The sequence below is a fragment of the Astyanax mexicanus genome, chromosome 1, assembly GCF_023375975.1.
Source record: "Astyanax mexicanus isolate ESR-SI-001 chromosome 1, AstMex3_surface, whole genome shotgun sequence".
Taxonomy (NCBI): domain Eukaryota; kingdom Metazoa; phylum Chordata; class Actinopteri; order Characiformes; family Acestrorhamphidae; genus Astyanax; species Astyanax mexicanus.
Window position 1 is genome coordinate 109,875,855 of NC_064408.1, and position 9,418 is coordinate 109,885,272.

Sequence of the window (9,418 nt, forward strand, 5' to 3'; positions counted from 1 at the left end):
AAGTTAGAGCTCTGGTCTTGTAAACCAGGGGTCGCGAGTTCAATTCTAGTTGGGGCCTTTGTGATTCTGGGGGCAGTGGTGCCAAAAAAATAGCATGTCCAAGTTTGGCACCGAAAGGTTGTCTGGTTAAAAACCCAGGACAAGTGGTTTAAAAAGGCTGGGCTCCATAGCTCAGAGGTTAGAGCACTGGTGTTGTAAACCAGGGGTCGCGAGTTCAATTCTCGCTGGGGCCTTTGTGATTCTTTTGGGGGCAGTGGTGCCAAAAAACACCATATCAACGTTTAACACCGAAAGGTTGTCCGGTTAAAAACCCAGGACAAGGGGTTTAAAGAGACTGGGCTCCATAGCACTGGTCTTGTAAACCAGGGTTCACGAATTCAATTCACGCTGGCGCCTTTAAGGTGTTTTTGAGATCAGTTGTGTTGAAAAAAGATTATGTTTTTATTTTGGGACCGCAAAGTTGTCTGGTTTAAACCCGAAGACCAGTGTTTTCAAAAGGCTTGTCTGCATAGCTCAGAGGTTAGAGCACTGGTCTTGTAAACCAGCGGTAGCTAGTTCAATTCTCGCTGGGGCTTTAGTGATTCTTTTTTGGCAGTGGTGCAAAAAAAATCATGTCCAAGTTTGGCACCGCAAGGTTGTCTGGTTAAAAACCCAGGACAAGTGGTTTAAAAAGACTGGGCTCCATAGCTCAGAGGTTAGAGCACTGGTCTTTTAAACCACGGGTCGCGAGTTTAATTCTCGCTGGGGCTTTTGTGATTCTTTTGGGGGCAGTGGTGCCAAAAAAAAAGCATGTCCCAGTTTGGCACCGCAAGGTTGTCTGGTTAAAAACCCAGGACAAGGGGTTTAAAAAGGCTGGGCTCCATAGCTCAGAGGTTAGAGCACTGGTCTTGTAAACCAGGGGTCGTGAGTTCAATTCTCTCTGGAGCCTTTAAGATGCTTTTGACATCAGTTGTGTTGAAAAAAGATTATGCATTTATTTTGGGACCGCAAGGTTGTCTGGTTAAAAACCCAGGACAAGTGGTTTAAAAAGGCTGGGCTCCATAGCTCAGAGGTTAGAGCGCTGGTCTTGTAAACCAGGGGTTGCGAGTTCAATTCTCGCTGGGGCCTTCGTGATTCTTTTGGGGGCAGTGGTGCCAAAGAAACGCCATGTCCAAGTTTGGCACAGAAAGGTTGTCTGGTTAAAAACCCAGGACAAGTGGTTTAAAAAGGCTGGGCTCAAAAACTCAGAGGTCAGAGCACTGGTTTGGTAAACCAGGGGTCGCGAGTTCAATTCTCACTGGGGCCTTTGCGTTGATTTTTGGGTCAGTCGTGCTAAAAAAACAGGTTATTGTAGTTTGGGACCGCAAGGTGTCTGGTTTAAACCCGAAGACCAGTCGATCAAGCAGGCAGGGCTCAATAGCTCAGAGGTTAGCGCACTGATCTTGTAAACCAGGGGTCGCGAGCTGAATTCTAGTTGGTGCATTTAAGATTCTTTTGAGAGCAGTCATACCAAAAACTGAATGCTGAAGTTTGGGACAGCAATGTTGTCTTGTTCAAACCTCAAGACCAGTGTTTTAAAAACGCAAGGCTCCATTGCTCAGAGGTAAGAGCACTGGTCTTGTATACCAGGGGTCGCGAGTATAATTCTCGCTGGGGCCTTAGTGATTCTTTTGGGGGCAGTGGTTCCAAAAAAACAGCATGGCCAAGTTTGGCACCGCAATGTTGTCTGGTTAAAAACCCAGGACAAGTGTTTTAAAAAGGGTAGGCTCCATAGCTCAGAGGTTAGAGCACTGGTCTTGTAAACCAGGGGTCGCGAGTTCAATTCTCGCTGGGGCCTTTGCGTTGATTTTGGGTCAGTCGTGCCAAAAAAACAGGTTTTTGTAGTTTGGGACCGCAAGGTGTCTGGTTTAAACCCGAAGACCAGTCGATCAAGCAGGCAGCGCTCAATAGCTCAGAGGTTAGCTTACTGATCTTGTAAACCAGGGGTCGTGAGCTCAATTCTAGTTGGTGCATTTAAGATTCTTTTGGGAGCAGTCATACCGAAAACTGAATGCTGAAGTTTGGGACAGCAATGTTGTCTTGTTCAAACCTCAAGACCAGTGGTTTAAAAATGCAAGGCACCATAGCTCAGAGGTTAGAGCACTGGTCTTGTAAACCAGGGGTCGCGAGTTCAATTCTCGCTGGGGCCTTTGTGATTCTTTTGGGGGCAGTGGTGCCAAAGAAACTCCATGTTGAAGTTTGGCACCGAAAAGTGGTTTAAAAAGGCTGGGCTCCATAGCTCAGAGGTTAGAGCACTGGTCTTGTAAACCAGGGGCAGCGAACTCAATTCTAGTTGGTGCATTTAAGATTCTTTTGGGAGCAGTCATGCCGAAAAACTGAATGAAGAAGTTCGGGACAGCAAGGTTGTCTATTTTAAAAACGCAAGGCTCCATTGCTCAGAGGTAAGAGCACTGGTCTTGTATACCAGGGGTCGCGAGTATAATTCTCGCTGGGGCCTTAGTGATTCTTTTGGGGGCAGTGGTTCCAAAAAAACAGCATGGCCAAGTTTGGCACCGCAATGTTGTCTGGTTAAAAACCCAGGACAAGTGTTTTAAAAAGGCTAGGCTCCATAGCTCAGAGGTTAGAGCACCTGTCTTGTAAACCAGGGGTCGCGAGTTCAATTCTCGCTGGGGCCTTTGCGTTGATTTTGGGTCAGTCGTGCCAAAAAAACAGGTTATTGTAGTTTGGGACCGCAAGGTGTCTGGTTTAAACCCGAAGACCAGTCGATCAAGAAGGCAGCGCTCAATAGCTCAGAGGTTAGCTTACTGATCTTGTAAACCAGGGGTCGTGAGCTCAATTCTAGTTGGTGCATTTAAGATTCTTTTGGGAGCAGTCATACCGAAAACTGAATGCTGAAGTTTGGGACAGCAATGTTGTCTTGTTCAAACCACAAGACCAGTGATTTAAAAATGCAAGGCACCATAGCTCAGAGGTTAGAGCACTGGTCTTGTAAACCAGGGGTCGCGAGTTCAATTCTCGCTGGGGCCTTTGTGATTCTTTTGGGGGCAGTGGTGCCAAAGAAACTCCATGTTGAAGTTTGGCACCGAAAAGTGGTTTAAAAAGGCTGGACTCCATAGCTCAGAGGTTAGAGCACTGGTCTTGTAAACCAGGGGTCGTGAGTTCAATTCTCGCTGGGGCCTTTGAGTTGACTTTGGGTCAGTCCTGCCAAAAAAACAGGTTATTGTAGTTTGGGACCACAAGGTGTTTAAATCCAAAGACCAGTTGATCAAGCAGGCAGGGCTCAATAGCTCAGACGTTAGCGCACTGATCTTGTAAACCAGGGTCGCGAATTCAATTCTAGTTGGTGCATTTAAGATTCTTTTGGGAGCCGTCATGCTGAAAAACTGAATGAAGAAGTTCGGGACAGCAAGGTTGTCAGTTTTAAAAATGCAAGGCTCCATAGCTCAGAGGTTAGAGCACTGGTCTTGTAAACCAGGGGTCGCGAGTTCAATTCTCGCTGGGGCCTTTGTGATTCTTTTGGGGACAGTGGTTCCAAAACAACAGCATGGCCTAGTTTGGCACCGCAAGGTTGTCTGGTTTTAAGCCCAAGACCAGTGTATCAAGCAGGCAGGGCTCGATAATTCAGAAGTTAGAGCACTGGTCTTGTAAACCAGGGGTCGCGAGTTCAATTCTAGTTGGTGCATTTAAGATTCTTTTGGAAGCAGTCATGCCAAAAACTGAATGGCGAAGTTTGGGACAGCAATGTTGTCTTTTTCAAACCTCAAGACCAGTGTTTTAAAAAGGCAAGGCTCCATAGCTCAGAGGTTAGAGCACTGGTCTTGTAAACCAGGGGTCGCGAGTTCATTTCTCGCTGGGGCCTTTGTGATTCTTTTGGGAGCAGTGGTGCCAAAAAAATAGCATGTCCAAGTTTGGCACCGCAAGGTTGTCTGGTTAAAAACCCAGGACAAGTGGTTTAAAAAGGCTGGGCTCCATAGCTCAGAGGTTAGAGCACTGGTCTTGTAAACCAGGGGTCGTGAGTTCAATTCTCTCTGGAGCCTTTAAGATGCTTTTGACATCAGTTGTGTTGAAAAAAGATTATGCATTTATTTTGGGACCGCAAGGTTGTCTGGTTAAAAACCCAGGACAAGTGGCTTAATAAGGCTGGGCTCCATAGCTCAGAGGTTAGACCACTGGTCTTGTAAACCAGGCGTCGCGGGTTCAATTCTCACTGGGGCCTTCTTGATTCTTTTGGGGACAGTGGTGCCAAAGAAACGCCATGTCCAAGTTTGGCACCGAAAGGTTGTCTGGTTAAAAACCCAGGACAAGTGGTTTAAAAAGGCTGGGCTCAAAAACTCAGAGGTTAGCGCACTGATCTTGTAAACCAGGGGTCGCGAGCTCAATTCTAGTTGGTGCATTTAAGATTCTTTTGGGAGCAGTCATACCGAAAACTGAATGCTGAAGTTTGGGACAGCAATGTTGTCTTGTTCAAACCTCAAGACCAGTGTTTTAAAAATGCAAGGCTCCATAGCTCAGAGGTTAGAGCACTGGTCTTGTAAACCAGGGGTCGCGAGTTCATTTCTCGCTGGGGCCTTTGTGATTCTTTTGGGAGCAGTGGTGCCAAAAAAATAGCATGTCCAAGTTTGGCACCGCAAGGTTGTCTGGTTAAAAACCCAGGACAAGTGGTTTAAAAAGGCTGGGCTCCATAGCTCAGAGGTTAGAGCACTGGTCTTGTAAACCAGGGGTCGTGAGTTCAATTCTCTCTGGAGCCTTTAAGATGCTTTTGACATCAGTTGTGTTGAAAAAAGATTATGCATTTATTTTGGGACCGCAAGGTTGTCTGGTTAAAAACCCAGGACAAGTGGCTTAATAAGGCTGGGCTCCATAGCTCAGAGGTTAGACCACTGGTCTTGTAAACCAGGCGTCGCGGGTTCAATTCTCACTGGGGCCTTCTTGATTCTTTTGGGGACAGTGGTGCCAAAGAAACGCCATGTCCAAGTTTGGCACCGAAAGGTTGTCTGGTTAAAAACCCAGGACAAGTGGTTTAAAAAGGCTGGGCTCAAAAACTCAGAGGTTAGCGCACTGATCTTGTAAACCAGGGGTCGCGAGCTCAATTCTAGTTGGTGCATTTAAGATTCTTTTGGGAGCAGTCATACCGAAAACTGAATGCTGAAGTTTGGGACAGCAATGTTGTCTTGTTCAAACCTCAAGACCAGTGTTTTAAAAATGCAAGGCTCCATAGCTCAGAGGTTAGAGCACTGGTCTTGTAAACCAGGGGTCGCGAGTTCAATTCTCGCTGGGGCCTTAGTGATTCTTTTGGGGGCAGTGGTGCCAAAGAAACCCTATGTCCAAGTTTGGCACCGAAAGGTTGTCTGGTTAAAAACCCAGGACAAGTTGTTTAAAAAGGCAAGGCTCCATAGCTCAGAGCTTAGAGCACTGGTCGTGTAAACCAGGGGTCGGGAGTTCAATTCTCGCTGGGGCCTTTGAGGTGCTTTTGAGATCAGTTGTGTTGAAAAAGATTATGTTTTTATTTTTGGACAGCAATGTTGTCTTGTTCAAACCTCAAGACCAGTGTTTAAAAAAGTGCAAGGCTCCATAGCTCAGAGGTTAGAGCACTGGTCTTGTAAACCAGGGGTCGTGAGTTCAATTCTCTCTGGAGCCTTTAAGATGCTTTTGACATCAGTTGTGTTGAAAAAAGATTATGCATTTATTTTGGGACCGCAAGGTTGTCTGGTTAAAAACCCAGGACAAGTGGTTTAAAAAGGCTGGGCTCCATAGCTCAGAGGTTAGAGCACTGGTCTTGTAAACCAGGCGTCGCGAGTTCAATTCTCGCTGGGGCATTCGTGATTCTTTTGGGGGCAGTGGTGCCAAAGAAACGCCATGTCCAAGTTTGGCACCGAAACGTTGTCTGGTTAAAAACCCAGGACAAGTGTTTTAAAAAGGCTAGGCTCCATAGCTCAGAGGTTAGAGCACTGGTCTTGTAAACCAGGGGTCGCGAGTTCAATTCTCGCTGGGGCCTTTGCATTGATTTTGGGTCAGTCGTGCCAAAAAAACAGGTTATTGTAGTTTGGGACCGCAAGGTGTCTGGTTTAAACCCGAAGACCAGTCGATCAAGCAGGCAGCGCTCAATAGCTCAGAGGTTAGCTTACTGATCTTGTAAACCAGGGGTCGTGAGCTCAATTCTAGTTGGTGCATTTAAGATTCTTTTGGGAGCAGTCATACCGAAAACTGAATGCTGAAGTTTGGGACAGCAATGTTGTCTTGTTCAAACCTCAAGACCAGTGATTTAAAAATGCAAGGCACCATAGCTCAGAGGTTAGAGCACTGGTCTTGTAAACCAGGGGTCGCGAGTTCAATTCTCGCTGGGGCCTTTGTGATTCTTTTGGGGGCAGTGGTGCCAAAGAAACTCCATGTTGAAGTTTGGCACCGAAAAGTGGTTTAAAAAGGCTGGGCTCCATAGCTCAGAGGTTAGAGCACTGGTCTTGTAAACCAGGGGTCGTGAGTTCAATTCTCGCTGGGGCCTTTGAGTTGACTTTGGGTCAGTCCTGCCAAAAAAACAGGTTATTGTAGTTTGGGACCACAAGGTGTCTGGTTTAAATCCAAAGACCAGTTGATCAAGCAGGCAGGGCTCAATAGCTCAGACGTTAGCGCACTGATCTTGTAAACCAGGGTCGCGAATTCAATTCTAGTTGGTGCATTTAAGATTCTTTTGGGAGCCGTCATGCTGAAAAACTGAATGAAGAAGTTCGGGACAGCAAGGTTGTCCGTTTTAAAAATGCAAGGCTCCATAGCTCAGAGGTTAGAGCACTGGTCTTGTAATCCAGGGGTCGCGAGTTCAATTCTCGCTGGGGCCTTTGTGATTCTTTTGGGGACAGTGGTTCCAAAAAAACAGCATGGCCTAGTTTGGCACCGCAAGGTTGTCTGGTTTTAAGCCCAAGACCAGTGTATCAAGCAGGCAGGGCTCGATAATTCAGAAGTTAGAGCACTGGTCTTGTAAACCAGGGGTCGCGAGTTCAATTCTAGTTGGTGCATTTAAGATTCTTTTGGAAGCAGTCATGCCAAAAACTGAATGGCGAAGTTTGGGACAGCAATGTTGTCTTTTTCAAACCTCAAGACCAGTGTTTTAAAAAGGCAAGGCTCCATAGCTCAGAGGTTAGAGCACTGGTCTTGTAAACCAGGGGTCGCGAGTTCATTTCTCGCTGGGGCCTTTGTGATTCTTTTCGGAGCAGTGGTGCCAAAAAAATAGCATGTCCAAGTTTGGCACCGCAAGGTTGTCTGGTTAAAAACCCAGGACAAGTGGTTTAAAAAGGCTGGGCTCCATAGCTCAGAGGTTAGAGCACTGGTCTTGTAAACCAGGGGTCGTGAGATCAATTCTCTCTGGAGCCTTTAAGATGCTTTTGACATCAGTTGTGTTGAAAAAAGATTATGCATTTATTTTGGGACCGCAAGGTTGTCTGGTTAAAAACCCAGGACAAGTGGCTTAATAAGGCTGGGCTCCATAGCTCAGAGGTTAGACCACTGGTCTTGTAAACCAGGCGTCGCGGGTTCAATTCTCACTGGGGCCTTCTTGATTCTTTTGGGGACAGTGGTGCCAAAGAAACGCCATGTCCAAGTTTGGCACCGCAAGGTTGTCTGGTTAAAAACCCAGGACAAGTGGTTTAAAAAGGCTGGGCTCAAAAACTCAGAGGTTAGCGCACTGATCTTGTAAACCAGGGGTCGCGAGCTCAATTCTAGTTGGTGCATTTAAGATTCTTTTGGGAGCAGTCATACCGAAAACTGAATGCTGAAGTTTGGGACAGCAATATTGTCTTGTTCAAACCTCAAGACCAGTGTTTTAAAAATGCAAGGCTCCATAGCTCAGAGGTTAGAGCACTGGTCTTGTAAACCAGGGGTCGCGAGTTCAATTCTCGCTGGGGCCTTAGTGATTCTTTTGGGGGCAGTGGTGCCAAAGAAACCCCATGTCCAAGTTTGGCACCGAAAGGTTGTCTGGTTAAAAACCCAGGACAAGTTGTTTAAAAAGGCAAGGCTCCATAGCTCAGAGCTTAGAGCACTGGTCGTGTAAACCAGGGGTCGGGAGTTCAATTCTCGCTGGGGCCTTTGAGGTGCTTTTGAGATCAGTTGTGTTGAAAAAGATTATGTTTTTATTTTTGGACAGCAATGTTGTCTTGTTCAAACCTCAAGACCAGTGTTTAAAAAGTGCAAGGCTCCATAGCTCAGAGGTTAGAGCAGTGGTCTTGTAAACCAGGGGTCGCGAGTTCAATTCTCGCTGGGGCGTTTGTGAGACTTTTGGGGGCAGTGGTGCCAGAAACCCCATGTCCAAGTTTGGCACCGAAAGGTTGTCTGGTTAAAAACCCAGGACAAGTGGTTTAAAAAGGCTGGGCTCCATAGCTCAGAGGTCAGAGCACTGGTCTTATAAACCAGGGGTTGCGAGTTCAATTCTCGCTGGGGCCTTTGTGATTCTTTTGGGGGCAGTGGTGCCAAAGAAACTCCATGTTGAAGTTTGGCACCGAAAGGTTGTCTGGTTAAAAACCCAGAACAAGTGGTTTAAAAAGGCTGGGCTCCATAGCTCAGAGGTTAGAGCACTGGTCTTGTAAACCAGGTGTCGCGAGTTCAATTCTGGCTGGGGCCTTTGTGATTCTTTTGGGGGCAGTGGTGCCAAAAAACGCCATATCAACGTTTGGCACCGAAAGGTTGTCTGGTTAAAAACCCAGGACAAGGGGTTTAAAGAGACTGGGCTCCATAGCACTGGTCTTGTAAACCAGGGTTCACGAATTCAATTCACGCTGGTGCCTTTAAGGTGCTTTTGAGATCAGTTGTGTTGAAAAAAAGATTATGTTTTTATTTTTGGACTGGTTTAAACCCCAAGTTTGGGACAGCAAACTTTGTCTTTTTCAAACCTCAAGACCAGTGTTTTAAAAATGCAAGGCACCATAGCTCAGAGGTTAGAGCACTGGTCTTGTAAACCAGGGGTCGCGAGTTCAATTCTCGCTGGGCCCTTTGTGATTCTTTTGGGGCAGTGGTGCCAAAGAAACTCCATGTTGAAGTTTGGCACCGAAAGGTTGTCTGGTTAAAAACCCAGGACAAGTGGTTTAAAAAGGCTGGGCTCCATAGCTCAGAGGTTAGAGCACTGGTCTTGTAAACCAGGGGTCGTGAGTTCAATTCTCTCTGGAGCCTTTAAGATGCTTTTGACATCAGTTGTGTTGAAAAAAGATTATGCATTTATTTTGGGACCGCAAGGTTGTCTGGTTAAAAACCCAGGACAAGTGGTTTAAAAAGGCTGGGCTCCATAGCTCAGAGGTTAGAGCACTGGTCTTGTAAACCAGGCGTCGCGAGTTCAATTCTCCCTGGGGCCTTTGCGTTGATTTTGGGGCAGTCGTGCTAAAAAAACAGGTTATTGTAGTTTGGGACCGCAAGGTGTCTGGTTTAAACCCGAAGACCAGTCAATCAAGCAGGCAGGGCTCAA

The 9,418-nt window shown here is 46.5% G+C and overlaps 29 non-coding genes across 29 annotated transcripts; all 29 read left to right on the top strand.

Annotated features, from left to right (window-relative positions):
* Window positions 1-160: 160 nt before the first annotated feature.
* On the top strand, window positions 161-233 carry trnat-ugu (transfer RNA threonine (anticodon UGU)). The gene has a single exon. It is a non-coding gene; the product is annotated as a tRNA-Thr (tRNA).
* A 622-nt stretch (window positions 234-855) lies between these two features.
* trnat-ugu (transfer RNA threonine (anticodon UGU)) lies at window positions 856-928 on the top strand. Its single transcript has one exon. It is a non-coding gene; the product is annotated as a tRNA-Thr (tRNA).
* A 106-nt stretch (window positions 929-1,034) lies between these two features.
* On the top strand, window positions 1,035-1,107 carry trnat-ugu (transfer RNA threonine (anticodon UGU)). Its single transcript has one exon. It is a non-coding gene; the product is annotated as a tRNA-Thr (tRNA).
* Window positions 1,108-1,743: 636 nt separating this feature from the next.
* Window positions 1,744-1,816, top strand: trnat-ugu (transfer RNA threonine (anticodon UGU)). Its single transcript has one exon. It is a non-coding gene; the product is annotated as a tRNA-Thr (tRNA).
* A 279-nt stretch (window positions 1,817-2,095) lies between these two features.
* Window positions 2,096-2,168, top strand: trnat-ugu (transfer RNA threonine (anticodon UGU)). The gene has a single exon. It is a non-coding gene; the product is annotated as a tRNA-Thr (tRNA).
* A 413-nt stretch (window positions 2,169-2,581) lies between these two features.
* Window positions 2,582-2,654, top strand: trnat-ugu (transfer RNA threonine (anticodon UGU)). Its single transcript has one exon. It is a non-coding gene; the product is annotated as a tRNA-Thr (tRNA).
* Window positions 2,655-2,933: 279 nt separating this feature from the next.
* Window positions 2,934-3,006, top strand: trnat-ugu (transfer RNA threonine (anticodon UGU)). The gene has a single exon. It is a non-coding gene; the product is annotated as a tRNA-Thr (tRNA).
* Window positions 3,007-3,084: 78 nt separating this feature from the next.
* Window positions 3,085-3,158, top strand: trnat-ugu (transfer RNA threonine (anticodon UGU)). Its single transcript has one exon. It is a non-coding gene; the product is annotated as a tRNA-Thr (tRNA).
* A 253-nt stretch (window positions 3,159-3,411) lies between these two features.
* Window positions 3,412-3,484, top strand: trnat-ugu (transfer RNA threonine (anticodon UGU)). The gene has a single exon. It is a non-coding gene; the product is annotated as a tRNA-Thr (tRNA).
* A 281-nt stretch (window positions 3,485-3,765) lies between these two features.
* trnat-ugu (transfer RNA threonine (anticodon UGU)) lies at window positions 3,766-3,838 on the top strand. The gene has a single exon. It is a non-coding gene; the product is annotated as a tRNA-Thr (tRNA).
* Window positions 3,839-3,943: 105 nt separating this feature from the next.
* On the top strand, window positions 3,944-4,016 carry trnat-ugu (transfer RNA threonine (anticodon UGU)). Its single transcript has one exon. It is a non-coding gene; the product is annotated as a tRNA-Thr (tRNA).
* A 460-nt stretch (window positions 4,017-4,476) lies between these two features.
* Window positions 4,477-4,549, top strand: trnat-ugu (transfer RNA threonine (anticodon UGU)). The gene has a single exon. It is a non-coding gene; the product is annotated as a tRNA-Thr (tRNA).
* A 105-nt stretch (window positions 4,550-4,654) lies between these two features.
* On the top strand, window positions 4,655-4,727 carry trnat-ugu (transfer RNA threonine (anticodon UGU)). The gene has a single exon. It is a non-coding gene; the product is annotated as a tRNA-Thr (tRNA).
* A 460-nt stretch (window positions 4,728-5,187) lies between these two features.
* Window positions 5,188-5,260, top strand: trnat-ugu (transfer RNA threonine (anticodon UGU)). The gene has a single exon. It is a non-coding gene; the product is annotated as a tRNA-Thr (tRNA).
* A 284-nt stretch (window positions 5,261-5,544) lies between these two features.
* On the top strand, window positions 5,545-5,617 carry trnat-ugu (transfer RNA threonine (anticodon UGU)). The gene has a single exon. It is a non-coding gene; the product is annotated as a tRNA-Thr (tRNA).
* A 106-nt stretch (window positions 5,618-5,723) lies between these two features.
* On the top strand, window positions 5,724-5,799 carry trnat-ugu (transfer RNA threonine (anticodon UGU)). The gene has a single exon. It is a non-coding gene; the product is annotated as a tRNA-Thr (tRNA).
* A 102-nt stretch (window positions 5,800-5,901) lies between these two features.
* Window positions 5,902-5,974, top strand: trnat-ugu (transfer RNA threonine (anticodon UGU)). Its single transcript has one exon. It is a non-coding gene; the product is annotated as a tRNA-Thr (tRNA).
* Window positions 5,975-6,253: 279 nt separating this feature from the next.
* trnat-ugu (transfer RNA threonine (anticodon UGU)) lies at window positions 6,254-6,326 on the top strand. Its single transcript has one exon. It is a non-coding gene; the product is annotated as a tRNA-Thr (tRNA).
* A 79-nt stretch (window positions 6,327-6,405) lies between these two features.
* trnat-ugu (transfer RNA threonine (anticodon UGU)) lies at window positions 6,406-6,478 on the top strand. The gene has a single exon. It is a non-coding gene; the product is annotated as a tRNA-Thr (tRNA).
* A 258-nt stretch (window positions 6,479-6,736) lies between these two features.
* Window positions 6,737-6,809, top strand: trnat-ugu (transfer RNA threonine (anticodon UGU)). Its single transcript has one exon. It is a non-coding gene; the product is annotated as a tRNA-Thr (tRNA).
* Window positions 6,810-7,090: 281 nt separating this feature from the next.
* On the top strand, window positions 7,091-7,163 carry trnat-ugu (transfer RNA threonine (anticodon UGU)). Its single transcript has one exon. It is a non-coding gene; the product is annotated as a tRNA-Thr (tRNA).
* A 105-nt stretch (window positions 7,164-7,268) lies between these two features.
* Window positions 7,269-7,341, top strand: trnat-ugu (transfer RNA threonine (anticodon UGU)). The gene has a single exon. It is a non-coding gene; the product is annotated as a tRNA-Thr (tRNA).
* A 460-nt stretch (window positions 7,342-7,801) lies between these two features.
* trnat-ugu (transfer RNA threonine (anticodon UGU)) lies at window positions 7,802-7,874 on the top strand. The gene has a single exon. It is a non-coding gene; the product is annotated as a tRNA-Thr (tRNA).
* A 283-nt stretch (window positions 7,875-8,157) lies between these two features.
* trnat-ugu (transfer RNA threonine (anticodon UGU)) lies at window positions 8,158-8,230 on the top strand. The gene has a single exon. It is a non-coding gene; the product is annotated as a tRNA-Thr (tRNA).
* A 103-nt stretch (window positions 8,231-8,333) lies between these two features.
* On the top strand, window positions 8,334-8,406 carry trnai-uau (transfer RNA isoleucine (anticodon UAU)). The gene has a single exon. It is a non-coding gene; the product is annotated as a tRNA-Ile (tRNA).
* Window positions 8,407-8,511: 105 nt separating this feature from the next.
* Window positions 8,512-8,584, top strand: trnat-ugu (transfer RNA threonine (anticodon UGU)). The gene has a single exon. It is a non-coding gene; the product is annotated as a tRNA-Thr (tRNA).
* A 294-nt stretch (window positions 8,585-8,878) lies between these two features.
* On the top strand, window positions 8,879-8,952 carry trnat-ugu (transfer RNA threonine (anticodon UGU)). The gene has a single exon. It is a non-coding gene; the product is annotated as a tRNA-Thr (tRNA).
* A 104-nt stretch (window positions 8,953-9,056) lies between these two features.
* On the top strand, window positions 9,057-9,129 carry trnat-ugu (transfer RNA threonine (anticodon UGU)). The gene has a single exon. It is a non-coding gene; the product is annotated as a tRNA-Thr (tRNA).
* Window positions 9,130-9,235: 106 nt separating this feature from the next.
* Window positions 9,236-9,308, top strand: trnat-ugu (transfer RNA threonine (anticodon UGU)). The gene has a single exon. It is a non-coding gene; the product is annotated as a tRNA-Thr (tRNA).
* The last annotated feature ends 110 nt before the right edge of the window (window positions 9,309-9,418 follow it).